Raw genomic sequence first — 14,224 nt, forward strand, 5'->3', positions numbered from 1 at the left:
TCATAGAACGCCATGTTCATTTGGTGCATTTCCCTGTGCCGGTCATACTGCTCTCTACTCATGCGTTCCTGCATTGTCATGACTTGGGAAAGAAATGCATCATGCATTTGGCGTTCTGCCTCTAGAAACCTGTCGAGCCTTGCATCCAGGCACGGATACAGAGGGGGGCGGTGGGGGCGGTCGCCCACCCTAGCACACTCCTGCCTACAGACAAACTGTCTGTGAAGTCCTGCTCCTTAACCCCTTCCTATCTCAGCTGGCTATCAGCTATAGTCAGTGGTGTGAGTCGCAGCAGCTCACAGCAGGTGCCCCTTCCTCCCCACTCACACCTTTGGCCTGCACAGCAGTTAATCAATATTGTTTGTTGATTGAGACTGCTTTCATCTCCCCGGTGTCTCCAAAGTGCTGATAACAGGAGATCCAGGAAGTGGCTGTGTGTAGGGGGGCGTGGCTTCACTTATATGACAGGCTAGTGGGCTAATAGAAAGTTATAGTGTGTTGATTTTGCTTCACAGTGAGAGCATGCTGCATTCCTGCACCCAGAGACCAGCCAGCTGCCAGAGGGACTTTCCTGCCAACCTGTACCATTGACCAGCCTGTGGAAGAGGGACCATCTTACCAGCCTGTTGCAGAGGAACCAGCCAGTGAGAGATCTTAGTGCTATATTCCCTAGGCAGGGTATTACAGGTTGAGTCTCCCATATGTGCAACACAGTAGAACAGAGGATGTCTGTAGTAGTGTATAGCATTGGTCCCTATAATGTGCATCAAACAGTTTATATATCAGTGGGAGAGATCCCTTGATTATAAATGGCACCCTAATAGCTGGTAGGGATATATTGCAAGACAAGCAAGTAAAGGATTTGTTAGTGGGTGTTAGGTATAATAATCACTTCTACAACACATCAAATCAAAGTCCCCCAATATGACATCTGTCGGAATCCCTAAAAATATTTCAGTTGCTTGATATGGTGTGTCCTGGGGAGCCTCACTCTCTTATAACTGATGTCATTACAGACAAGGGGCCTAATTCAGACCTGATCACTGCTGTGCATTTTCGTACAGCAGCCGATCAGGTCTGAACTGCGCATACGCCGGCGCATGCCAGACAGCCGACGGCCATCTTAGCCCTGCAATCGCCTCTGCCTGATTGACAGGCAGAGGCGGTCGCTGGGCAGGAGGGTGCGGGCCGGTGGCATTTGGACACCTTTTTAGGGGTGCGGTACGGGCAACGCAGGTGTGCCTGGACCGTGCGGGGGGCAGGCTGCGGCGGCTGCGTGACGTCACACGCAGCTGCTGTGACCCGGTCAGTGACTAGTAGCTCCCTGCATGTGCGCAGTAGCTGCGCTGGTATGGAACTACTCATCAAGTACAAAAGCATTGCCGCTCTGCGATGCTTTTGAACTTGTACAGTGGGGCAGAGACAGACATGCGGGGGCGGACTAGCCTGTGCTGGGCGTTCCCCCCGCATGTATGAGTAACTGATCGTAGCCGTGCAAAATTTTGCATGGCTACGATCAAGTCTGAATTATGCCCAATGTCTTGTCACTGTTGTTGCCGCAAATGCCATATTTTGATGGCCCTCTATTATACCATCCATATGTTCATCATAATTTATGACACGTCATGTACAGTTGTGTTACCTACAGTATACAAAGTTGTAATTCCCTAATATTGGGGTATAGCAAAAAAATATTAAATTAAAGCAGAATGCCTGGATTAATTATGATTGACTTATTCTATATCAGAAACTCATATTAACATGAGAAACAATAACAATCTAATAATAGATATATAAAATAGACAATCCTGCACAAGCAGAAAAAAGCAGCTCGGTGAGCTCAATATTTTACTTAAAGGTATCCTCACATCTTCACCAAATATGTGCCAAAAAAGGTTGAATAGAACTTATACAGTGCTACTGCATACAGTATGTAGGTCATTCATAAATATACCACTTCAGATACAGCAGATGTCATATCTCATAGTATACTTCTTATTAGGCTCATTCAGATATACCAGGGCCGTTTCTTGGGGCAGGCGATCAGTGCAACCGCACTGGGCGCCCGCCGCGGCCCCAACTGTGGCTCCCTGCTTCCCCCTCCTATTTCTCCCAGAGTAACCTGTCACAACGCGAACCCCCCCCCCCCCCCCCCCCCCCTGAGCGGAGTACAGAGGGGGATCCAAGTTAGGAAGAGGGAAAGGCCAGCGCGAGGAGCGACTGGTGAGGCGGGCCGAAGAGCGGTAATCGCCTCTGTAAGTATTCTTTCTTTCTCTCTGTGTAAAACGGGGACACCTGCCGTAATGTGTGAAATGGGGACTCTTGCCTGCCGTAGTGTGGGGATTTAACGTATCAAGGGCATTGCGGTGTGTGGCATAATATGGTGCAGGGGGCATTACTGTGTGGGGCTTAATATGGTAGAATTTTTTTTTCCTGTGGTGGTCGTGATCTGTTGGAGCAGGGTCAAAAACTGGATTGTGAGGTAGTCTTTTCAGACAAGGCCATGCCCATTTAAATGAGGCCACACCCATTTAGATGAGGCCACACCCCTTGCCGGGTGCACGCGCAAGTTGTTTTTTTTTTATCTAGGTGTGTGTGGGGGGGGGGGGGGGGGGCATTTTTAAATCTCGCACTGGGAGCCAAATTGGCTAGAAACAGCCCTGAGATATACCCAAAATGTAAGAGATAAGCAATTATAGTGAAATACTGTTTAATAATTGTAAGATTTAATATGAGAAAAACAAAAACATATAAACTCCACACAGATTACAGGTATTTCCAAGTGGCCAAATTTTGACAATTACCAGCTAGACATGAACTGTTTTTAAACAGTTCAGAATGCACTTGAAACAGTGCAAGTCCTAGGTTCTCCCACTGGTGCAGGCTCAGGTTTGGCTGAAATGTTACAATTATTAAACAGCACTTCACTATATTTGCTTAACCCTTCCATTTTGGGTATAACTGAATGAGCCTAATAAGAAGTATGACATCCACTGTATCTGAAGTGGTATATTTATGAACAACATACATATGCAGTAGCACTGGCTAAATTCTATACAACAATGTGATAATACCTATATTTCCTTAAATTATCTGTATCAGAGATCTTTGGTATACTAGCAACATATTTCTGGAGGAAAAAAAGGGTGGTGGGGGATTTCCCAAACATATGTGGCACATACTGTAGATGCAAAAGGGATTTTAATCCTTGGGTGAACTTCTGCGAGTATTACGTACTCTCATACCCCTTTCACACCGCAGCTTTAACCCGGTAAATTGCCGATTTTTCTGCCTTGCAAAACGGTTCTAGCTGCGATGTGAAAGGGCCACCTTGAATTTACCGTTTTCAAAATACTGGTATTTTGAAACGGTTAAAAAGCAGGGTCCTACCCGGTTCAGAACCGTTTCACTGTGCAGTATGAAAGGCTCAGAAATGGTATTTCCAAGCCACAGAAGGTGATAGGCTATCTCCATGTGTGATGTCACCAGCCAGAAGCACGAAGCTGGAGGAAAAACACTTGAGATACATGAGAGTGGGTTTAGAAGCGTTTTCTTACTGCAAATATATTATACAATGGCAACTTGGAGTGATGAAGAGGTGAGGGAGCTGCTAAGAATCAGAGGGGATGAGGAAATCTGCAGACAAATAACTGGGACAGTCAAGGATGCACTCATATATAAAAACATGGTTAAAATGCTTCAAGCTGCTGGGTTCCATCGTACGACTATCCAAATTATTATTAATTAATTAATAATTATTAATAATGTGTGGGACAGAAAAGTCCATTTATAATGACAACCACTGTTTTCTATGGGTCAAACGGGTTCAGTGTGAAAGGTACCAAAACGGTAATGAAATGGTAATATACTGGTTACAGCATGCGATGTGAAGAGGGTTTAACTGCTTAGACCCGTTTTAGGAACCATTTAAAGAACCGTTTCAAAAGCAGGTTTTGCGATGTGAAAGCAGCATCACTTAATCCTGGTTAGTCTCAAACTCCATTATTGGACAATTACAAATGTGGAATTCATCTGTTAGGGTTGGCAAGTGTTGAGTACTGTGTGGGATTATCAAATAATTGGCCTAACCCTCCAAGACTCTGTGCCTAAAATCCCCTTGGTACTATTCAGCAGTTCCCCTTATTATAATAATATAACAGGGTATTATAATGTGTCTTCCCTTCCTGGTTCAGTAACACATAGTATGCCAGTTGTTACCATTTGTATCCATACAAGTTGCTAGTATCCCAAAGAAAGGAATTATAGGTATTGTTACTGTTTCTCATTTTAATATAATGCGCTTATATAGAGTCAGTCAATCATCAAGGTTTATGATAATACTGTATTTCATAACGACGTTGACATATAAACCTTGATGATTGACTGTCTCTATATCAGTACCTCATATTAAGATGAGAAATAGATGCAAATAATTACTCCAGACATTTTGTTTTTATTTAATGATTTTATTATTTTATTTAATTTTCTTTTGCTATACTGGATTATAACTTTTTATACTGTAGGTATCACAACTGTGTCATACATTATGATGAACATAAGGAGGGATTTGGATAGATGTCATATTGGGGAACTTTGCTTTGATGTGTTGTAGAAGTGATTATTATACCTAACATCCACTAACAAATCCTTTACCTGCAATTATACCTATTTGTGTGATAGAGGAATTTGGACTGGAGAGGGAGGAGTCAAGATGAGAGGGGAGGAGTCAAGACGAGAGAGGGGAGGAGTTGGGACTGGAGAGGGGAGGGGTCAAGACTAAACCGTAAACCGCCCCCCCTAAAAGAAAAGTCTAGATCCGACCCTGCTTGCATCCTCCTGTGCGGACATTGTAGCGTCCATCTCTCGGAGTTGGTCGACAAGGACATTTGACATGGCTTTAGCCACTTGCTCCGCTTTGCTCAGTTTCTTCCTTCTAGGCGGTACAGTGTAAACTGTGAAGAGAAGAAATACAAAATGAGCGTATATAAAAATAGTAGCGTTAGCAAACATGTGTTTGTAGCATTAATCCACCTACACACTAGCTACTCTGCAACATTGAACTATTTATAAAAATGCAAAGCCCCCCTGGGTGGGGGCAGAAATTGCAAAGGGTGCCACCGTGCCAGCAGCGTGATGAGCGTAGTGATCCTGCAAGGGGCTCATTTGCGCTCGCCACGCTGCCGCCACACTGGCCACTCATACTACACACATAACCGGATGATTAACAATTGTAGATTTGTGCTATGAGTGTTAATTTCTAAACATGTACTTACTGTTTTTCTGTAAAGTTGGGGTGGGGGTGACGGTACTTTGTACAGTCCCACTGTCACTGGTCTGAGCATCCACGACGTCTTCAATGGTTGCAGTTATGCTGTTGTCGTTTCTGGATGTGTTTATGGACGGCTGGGAGGATGTGTCGCTGTCCTCAGGTGTGTCGTCAATTAACAACGGGGATGACGGACAGACGTCACTGCTTGTCTGTGTCTCTTCTGGGGTGCCTTCTGTAGCAGTGTACTGTGAACTGGAAGACAGACTCACCGGACTGCATATAGCTGTGTTTCCAAAGATATTGGTGCAGATGTCATAGTACTGCCAGTCGATACGGCCAACACCGCTCTTTTTCCTGTTGTTGTCATGCACCTTCAGAAACTGCTTTTTAAGAGTTTTCATTTTGTTTAACACTTGCTGCTCTGTGCGGATGATTCCCCTGGCTTCCAGCATCTTGGAGATGTTTTTATAAATCACTGCATCTTTAACTGTGCCTGTGATCTGCCTCATTATTTCCTCCTCTCCCCTAATGCTCAGCAACTCTCTAACCTCCTGGTCTGTCCAGGTCGCCATGCTGCCTTCCTCACACGCATCCAGGACGCCCCCCAGGGCTCTGGAAGATGACATCATCTTTTCTGAGCCCATGAAAGCTCCAATCGGTGGCCTTTTAACAGTCCCAGGTAGTGAATCCCGGGACGGGCCCTTTCACACTACCCAGCTTCCCGGGACGGTCCCGGATTCAACCCTGGTCGAGACCTGGGTTGAGATCCCGGGATGCTCGACCCGGGAAATTGTCCCTGTACCCTTTCACACTGACAAAAAACCCGGGATGATGCGCGTTCACGTGCAATATCCCGGGATTTTCATGCGAGTGTAAAAGGGGTATTATTTTACTGTACAAGTCTCTATGGAAATAAAGTGATATTAATACAAGCGAAGCTGCTACATTTTTTGATATTATGAAGCAATTACACATGACTGCATTTCTGGTAACATGCGATTGCTAGTCTCTGCGAACTGTGGTCACATCGCACACAGAAAAAACTATTTATAAGCTATTATGATTTATTTGACCAATATTTTCATTTATCTTTTCACAGTCTTTGATAGTCTTTATAAACTATAACATCATGTGCTGTAATGTGTGATCATAATGTAGGATCATAGTTTCCATGTTGGTAATCCCAATCAGTACCATAGCCCTACTATCAGTGTCATTACTTTTAGTTGTTGCCATGGTTACTATTTTTAGCATACGTAATTACCTAAACATTTCAATTAGTCATTCAGAACTATTTCATCTACTCATTACTCAGTGCCGTTTCTTGCGGCGGGCGAGCCGTGCAACCGCACGGGGCGCCCGCCACGGCACTTCTTCAGCACTAAATCCCCCCTCCGCTCTCCTCCCGAGTGCCCAGCTCGGGGGGCGGGGTTTCGCGGAATGACGCGTTTGCGTCGTGACGTCACAACACAATCACGTCATTCCGCGAAACCCCACCCCCCGAGCTGGGCGCTCGGGAGGAGGGAGAAGGGGGAGTCAAGCCGGCCGGCGCCGCGCAGACGAGGGAGAGACGGCTGAAAAGCAGGAAGAACCGCTTCAAATGTAAGTCAGCCCCTCTCCCTCTCTCTCTCTCTCTCTCTCCCTCCCTCCCCCCTCACCACCACCACCTGCCGTACTGTGTAAATTGGGGACACCTGTCTTCGGAATGTGTAAAATGGGGACACTTGCCTGCCGTAATATGTAAAATGGGGACGCAGTCTGCCGGAATGTGTAAATTGGGGACTGTTGTTTGCCGTGATGTGTAAAATGGGGACACGTGCCTGCCGCAATGTGTAAAATGGGGACACTTTCCTGCCGTGCTGTGTAAAATGGGAGCACTTTCCTGCCGCAATGTGCAAAATGGGGGCACTTTCCTGCCGTACTGTGTAAAATGGGGGCACGTGCCTGCCGCAATGTGTAAAATGGGGACACTTGCCTGCCGTACTGTGTAAAATGGGGACACTTGCCTGCCGTACTGTGTAAAATGGGGACACTTGTCTGCCGCAATGTGTAAAATGGAGACACGTGCCTGCCGCAATGTGTAAAATGGGGACACTTTCCTGCCGTACTGTGTAAAATGGTGACACTTTCCTGCCGTACTGTGTAAAATGGGGGCACTTTCCTGCCGCAATGTGTAAAATGGGGGCACTTTCCTGCCGTACTGTGTAAAATGCGGACACTTTCCTGCCGTACTGTGTAAAATGGGGGCACTTTCCTGCCGCAATGTGTAAAATGGAGGCACTTTCCTGCCGCACTGTGTAAAATGGGGACACATGCCTGCCGCAATGTGTAAAATGGGGGCACGTGCCTGCCGCAATGTGTAAAATGGGGGCACGTGCCTGCCGCAATGTGTAAAATGGGGACACTTGCCTGCCGTACTGTGTAAAATGGGGACACTTGCCTGCCGCAATGTGTAAAATGGAGACACGTGCCTGCCGCAATGTGTAAAATGGGGACACTTTCCTGCCGTACTGTGTAAAATGGGGACACTTTCCTGCCGTACTGTGTAAAATGGGGGCACTTTCCTGCCGCAATGTGTAAAATGGGGGCACGTGCCTGCCGCAATGTGTAAAATGGGGACACTTTCCTGCCGTACTGTGTAAAATGGGGACACTTTCCTGCCGTATTGTGTAAAATGGGGGCACTTTCCTGCCGCAATGTGTAAAATGGGGGCACTTTCCTGTTGCAATGTGTAAAATGGGGACACGTGCCTGCCGCAATGTATAAAATGGGGGCACATGCCTGCTGCAATGTGTAAAATGGGGACACTTGCCTCTTGCAATGTGTAAAATGGGGGCACGTGCCTGCCGCAATGTGTAAAATGGGGACACTTTCCTGCCGTACTGTGTAAAATGGGGACACTTTCCTGCCGTATTGTGTAAAATGGGGGCACTTTCCTGTTGCAATGTGTAAAATGGGGACACGTGCCTGCCGCAATGTATAAAATGGGGGCACATGCCTGCTGCAATGTGTAAAATGGGGACACTTGCCTCTTGCAATGTGTAAAATGGGGGCACGTGCCTGCCGCAATGTGTAAAATGGGGACACTTGCCTGCCGTACTGTGTAAAATGGGGACATGTGCCTGCCGCAATGTGTAAAATGGGGGCACTTTCCTTCCGCAATGTGTAAAATGGGGGCACTTTCCTTCCGCAATGTGTAAAATGGGGACACTTTCCTGCCGCAATGTGTAAAATGGGGACACTTTCCTGCCGCAATGTGTAAAATGGGGACACTTTCCTGCCGCAATGTGTAAAATGGGGGCACGTGCCTGCCGCAATGTGTAAAATGGGGACACTTGCCTGCCGTACTGTGTAAAATGGGGGCACGTGCCTGCCACAATGTGTAAAATGGGGACACTTGCCTCTTGCAATGTGTAAAATGGGGACACTTGCCTGCCGTACTGTGTAAAATGGGGACATGTGCCTGCCGCAATGTGTAAAATGGGGGCACTTTCCTTCCGCAATGTGTAAAATGGGGGCACTTTCCTTCCGCAATGTGTAAAATGGGGACACTTTCCTGCCGCAATGTGTAAAATGGGGACACTTTCCTGCCGCAATGTGTAAAATGGGGACACTTTCCTGCCGCAATGTGTAAAATGGGGGCACGTGCCTGCCGCAATGTGTAAAATGGGGACACTTGCCTGCCGTACTGTGTAAAATGGGGGCACGTGCCTGCCACAATGTGTAAAATGGGGACACTTTCCTGCCACAATGTGTAAAATGGGGACACTTTCCTGCCACAATGTGTAAAATGGGGACACTTTCCTGCCGCAATGTGTAAAATGGGGACACTTGCCTGCCGTGCTGTGTAAAATGGGGTCACGTGCCTGCTGTAATGTGTAAAATGAGGCCTTTTTTTTTTTTTTTTTTATCCTGTGGTGGCCGTGATGATGAGATCAGATGAGGCCACGCCCATCTTAAAGCCATGCCCATTTTAACGAGGCCACGCCCCCTTGCCGGGAGCACGCGCGCCTTAGGCGCGCGCATGGTGTTCCTCTATATCTTTGGGGGGGGGGGCGCATTTTTCAATCTCGCACTAGGGGCCAAATTGGCTAGAAACGGCCCTGTCCTTACTACAAAATATATATACTATTCCAGGGGTTCCCAAACTTTTTTAAATCACGGCACCCTAGAGTATCAGAATTATTTTCACGCCACTCCTAGACGAAAAGTTTCTTTTTGTGAAATTCAAAAAAACCCCACAACATATTTAATGAAGTAAATTGTGTTGATGTCATACTTAGGTTCAGTTATGTGGTGGGGGACAGGATTCGCTTCCATGTGTCCACCTGCGATAGGTGTGCAATAAGTTTCTGGATGCACAAAAAGTATATTTACAAACAAAGAGCCTGATTCAGATTTGTTAGCAAAGCAAAAAAAAATAAACAAAAAAACCCCCACATACTGTAACTGGGCAAAACCATGATGCACTGCAGGTGGGGCAGATATAACATGTGCAGAGAGAGTTAGATTTGGGTGGGGTGTGTTCAAACTGAAATCTAAATTGCAGTGTAAAAATAAAGCTATCTAACATTTGGGGGCTACATGCAAAAGCAGACAGTATTTACCTTGCACAGAAACGATATAACCCATCCAAATCTAAATCTCTCTGCACATGATACATCTGCCCCACCTGCAGTGAAACATGGTTTTATCCAGTTGTGCACTTTTTTTGCTTTGCTAGCAAATCTGAATCGGGCCCAAACTAACATTAAATATTTTCAAAGTATTTACCAGAGCAGTCAATGCAAAGGTGCATGCGCTCAAACTACTTGGTGAAGCAGCTGGAGCAGTCTGAAGCAGGTATGTCTTCAACATGCTGTGGATGAAGGTCTCCACTGCAGTTTCCGGTGAATCAAAACTAATTCCACGCATCTTGCACTTGTTTTGCGGGAACACAAAGACGTTGCAAGGTGCCAGGTCTGAACTGTACGGTAGTTGACCAATATCCTGGATGTATTCCACCACTTTCCTGGACTTGTGGGCAGGTGCATTGTCAAGATGGAGAAGTTCACCATGTGCGTGAGTTCTTGGACAGCGTCTGCAAATGGCTTCCAACACTTGCGTAAAAAATGCAGTATGTACAGATATCATCCGACAAACTGTTTGTAAAAGCATCCCTCAAGAAATGTATCATTCATTTAGGAACAATAATTATGTAGTGTGTAAATACAGGATAGTGGATATACAGTACTCTGGATCTTGCAGCATTTGTCTTATCTATTTGGTGTGTACCTAGCTTTACAGGAGTGGTTTGTCCTAGGGGATTGTGGTCTACACAATTTTTCACAGTGAACATTTGATTAATATGTTCAATAGAAAAATCATGAAAACTGTGTGCAACTGATTTAAACACAATGAATAATTTATACATCTAATAGAGTAGCGCAAAAGTCGCCTCAAGATCCAGCAGAGTTATGATGAATAATAAAGGACTGTCATGGATGTCAGTTGCTTACGGTTTGTAGATTTCTACAGGGGCTTTTGATCTGCTTTTTGCAGTATCTACTCATTCACACTGTACTACACCACCTACAGCTACACAGAAATACCTGATGTCTGCTTTATTACTGGAGGCTAATAATGCCGCTACCTAACAATGGGCCCGATTCAGACCTGTTCGCTGTTGTGCGAATTTGCAAGGTGGCCGATCAGTGATCGACTGAGCATGCGTACGGATCGTAGTGCGTACATGTGAGGCCAAACTGCTAGAGAATCCAGCAATTTTTTTTTATCGCTAGGCATACGCAAGTTGATTGACAGCGTGCAGGAACCATGCTCAGGCTAAGATATTTGAGGCTTTTCAAGCAGATGGATCTTCATGAGATGCCTCTTTCATTCTCTGTCTGTGCCACGGTCACCCTGATATCCACCTCAACTATGGCCTGCACGGCAGCAATGTTCTCCTTAGTGAGAAGGACACAGGTCAGGCACATTGCTCTTCGTCTTCCAGGAACAGTCTCCCATGCCAAAATTCTACTAATCACTCAACCACAGTGGTTCAGGACAGTACTTCCTCCCCTAAAGCAGCTTGCAGTCGGTCAACACTCCCCTATTGTCGCAGACCACTCTTGTAGTTGTAGAAGATCATAGCTCTCCAGTGGCCTCCGTTGAGCTCCATAACTATTTTGTGAAGGAAATGAACATGCTGATTTCTTTATGTGCAGTGCTGCTTATATACGATTCTGTGCCTTGACATTATACAAATATTTTAGACAGAGATTACCGCTCACTACCAGACAGTCAGATTGTGTCTACTCAGGGCCGGTTCTTGCCCTTGTGGCGCCCCGGGCAAAGTATAGGGTCATGGCTTCAAATGGGGGCGTGGTCAGTTACGCCCCCCATTTGTGCCCCCTGTAGCGCCGCTGAAAGAAAAAATAAAATAAAAAAAGTATACTTACTATCCCCGTTCCTGATCCAGACTGCTGCAGACCTCCTCCGCAGGCGCCGCTCTTCTCTCCTCTCCTCGATCTATGGGAGAGACGTTATTACGTCTCTCCCATAGAGCACCATAGACACTAGAGGTCAATTATGACCCCTAGTGTCTGTGCCACTATGCTGTGCGGTGCGCGATGACGTCATCGCGCACCGCACAGCAAAGGTCCTCTCCATCAAGGGAAACTAGACCGTAGCGTCTAGTTTTCCTTCATGGAGAGGACCTTTGCTGTGCGGTGCGCGATGACGTCATCACGCACCGCACAACAAAGGTACTCTCCATGAAGGGAAACTAGACGCTACGTGTCTGGTTCCCTTCAAAGCGGGGGGCACAGCGGGGCACTGCAGGGGGCACAGTGGCGGATCTTGCCATGGTGCGGCGCCCTCCGGATGGCGCCGGCGTCCTTACGGAAGGCAGCGCCCCGGGCAAAAGTCCTGCTTGCCCGTGGCAAGATCCGCTACTGTGTCTATCTATGCACTGCATGTCTGGAAACTTACTGCACAGTGCACACCCCTCATATTTTATAATTGGAAGCCACAAGCACTGGTATTACCTACTGTATTACATTGACCATAAATAATTGGAATTCATCCTGGATCACCAAACTGAGGCACCCATGCAAGTGCCCAGTTTGGGAACCACTGACTATTCACTATGGTTAAAGTCACATTTAATCATCAATTATATTTGAATTCAAACTATTTCCCTCTAATCCTAATATTACCTACTAAATAATATTTTACTTAAACCATTACCTATGTGGTAACAGTCGCCCCCTTGTGGACAAGAGAAATCCCGATAATTGACCACATATTAACTAATGTTACTGTTTCCAATACATTTAAAACATCTCTTCTAACCATTACATTTTGTTTCATTCTACCCATAATTTGAACTATAAATATAACAATGAAAACTATTGTAATAGTGATATAGTTTAAAATATGTCTTACCAAACTCTTAATTACTGTGTCCTAATTTAATATGATCAATGATTATTACTGATGATGCAGTATCCATGTGAAAATTATTTTGATTACTAAAGACATTTAAAGTACTATAACTTGTTTGTAGTTATATTGCTGTCTATATGGGTTGATGTCTTATTATATTGCTGTCTATATGGGTTGATGTCTTAGAGTCAGTGGCGTATCTATAATGGGTCCAGGGGTCCCACACTAGACACCAATCACCCATTTTTATCAATACTCACCTCTCTGGAATCTCTGTCGCCTGCAGCACCTCTCTATGATTCACAGAGGGCTGTGTACTTTATTTGTGCTGTGGTCTTCTTTCATTTCTTCACAATGTTGCAACACAATATTTATAGTGTAACCTTCAATTATAGAGTCTGTAGCAGATGAGTGCTGTCCGTCATTTGTCCAAATCAGCAGTGGCGACATTCCATATCTTTAAATTTATTTTTGTTGCTTTAGCCCAAACAAAGTTGTGACATTTTAATAGAGAGAAGGAATATATGAAACACAATCTTTTTGCCTTCCTTGTTGTTGGAAATATTAACTGTCTTTGGGCAATGGTATCGCAAACGGCTGGAGATAGGAAAACCTATGGTATTTACTTTATGGCATTTTACTTACTTAATAAGTCATGTTTCATTCTGATTTTTACTGTATTTTTACTGTATTCCTATATACTGTACTATTTCTCATAACACAAAACTATTCCTAACTTCATTTTATCTAATGGATTTCTCTATTTAACCTATAATATGACTTACAGTGCATCTGGAAAATATTACCAGCACTTCACTCTTTGCACATTTTGTTATGTTGCAGCCTTATTCCAAAATGGAATAAATTCATTTTTCCCCTCTACACACAATACCCCATAATGACAACGTGAAATTTTTTTTTTTGTGATTTTTGCAGATTTATTAAAAACAAAAAACTAAGAAATCACATGTATATAAGTATTCACAGCCTTTGCCATGAAGCTCAAAATGGAGCTTAGGTGCATCCTGTTTCCACTGATCATCCTTGAGATGTTCCTACAGCTCACAGTAAATGGAGTCCACCTGTGGCTAAATTCAGTTGATTGGACATGATTTGGAAAGGCACACAGGAACAAATCTGGGGAAGGGTACAGAAAAATATCTGCTGCTTTGAAGGTCCCAATGAGCACAGTGGCCTTCATCATCCATAAATGGAAAAAGTTCCAGGACTCTTCCTAGAGCTGACCGTCTGTCTAAACTAAGCGATTGGGGTAGAAGGGGCCTAGTCAGGGAGGTGACCAAGAATCCGATGGTCACTCTGTCAGAGCTACAGCATTCCTCTGTGGAGAGGGGAGGACCTTCCAGAAGGACAACAATATCTGCAGCAATCCACCAATCAGGCCTGTATGGTAGAATGGCCAGGCGGAAGCCACTCCTTAGTAAAAAGCACATGGCAGCCCACCTGGATGTTTTTCAGTGGCAGGAACTGGAAGACTAGTCAGAATAGAGGGAAAAATGAATGCAGCAA

General features: G+C 45.1%; 1 long non-coding RNA gene across 1 annotated transcript in view; it reads left to right on the forward strand.

Annotated features, from left to right (window-relative positions):
• Positions 1-511: 511 nt before the first annotated feature.
• The window catches only part of LOC134911529 (uncharacterized), a 146,597-nt gene continuing 132,884 nt past the window's right edge, over positions 512-14,224 (forward strand). Inside the window, exon 1 of the long non-coding RNA XR_010176643.1 lies at positions 512-644. This is a non-coding gene — a long non-coding RNA (uncharacterized LOC134911529). The remainder of the gene's footprint in view (positions 645-14,224) is intronic.

This window comes from Pseudophryne corroboree, chromosome 4, assembly GCF_028390025.1.
Source record: "Pseudophryne corroboree isolate aPseCor3 chromosome 4, aPseCor3.hap2, whole genome shotgun sequence".
Lineage (NCBI taxonomy): Eukaryota > Metazoa > Chordata > Amphibia > Anura > Myobatrachidae > Pseudophryne > Pseudophryne corroboree.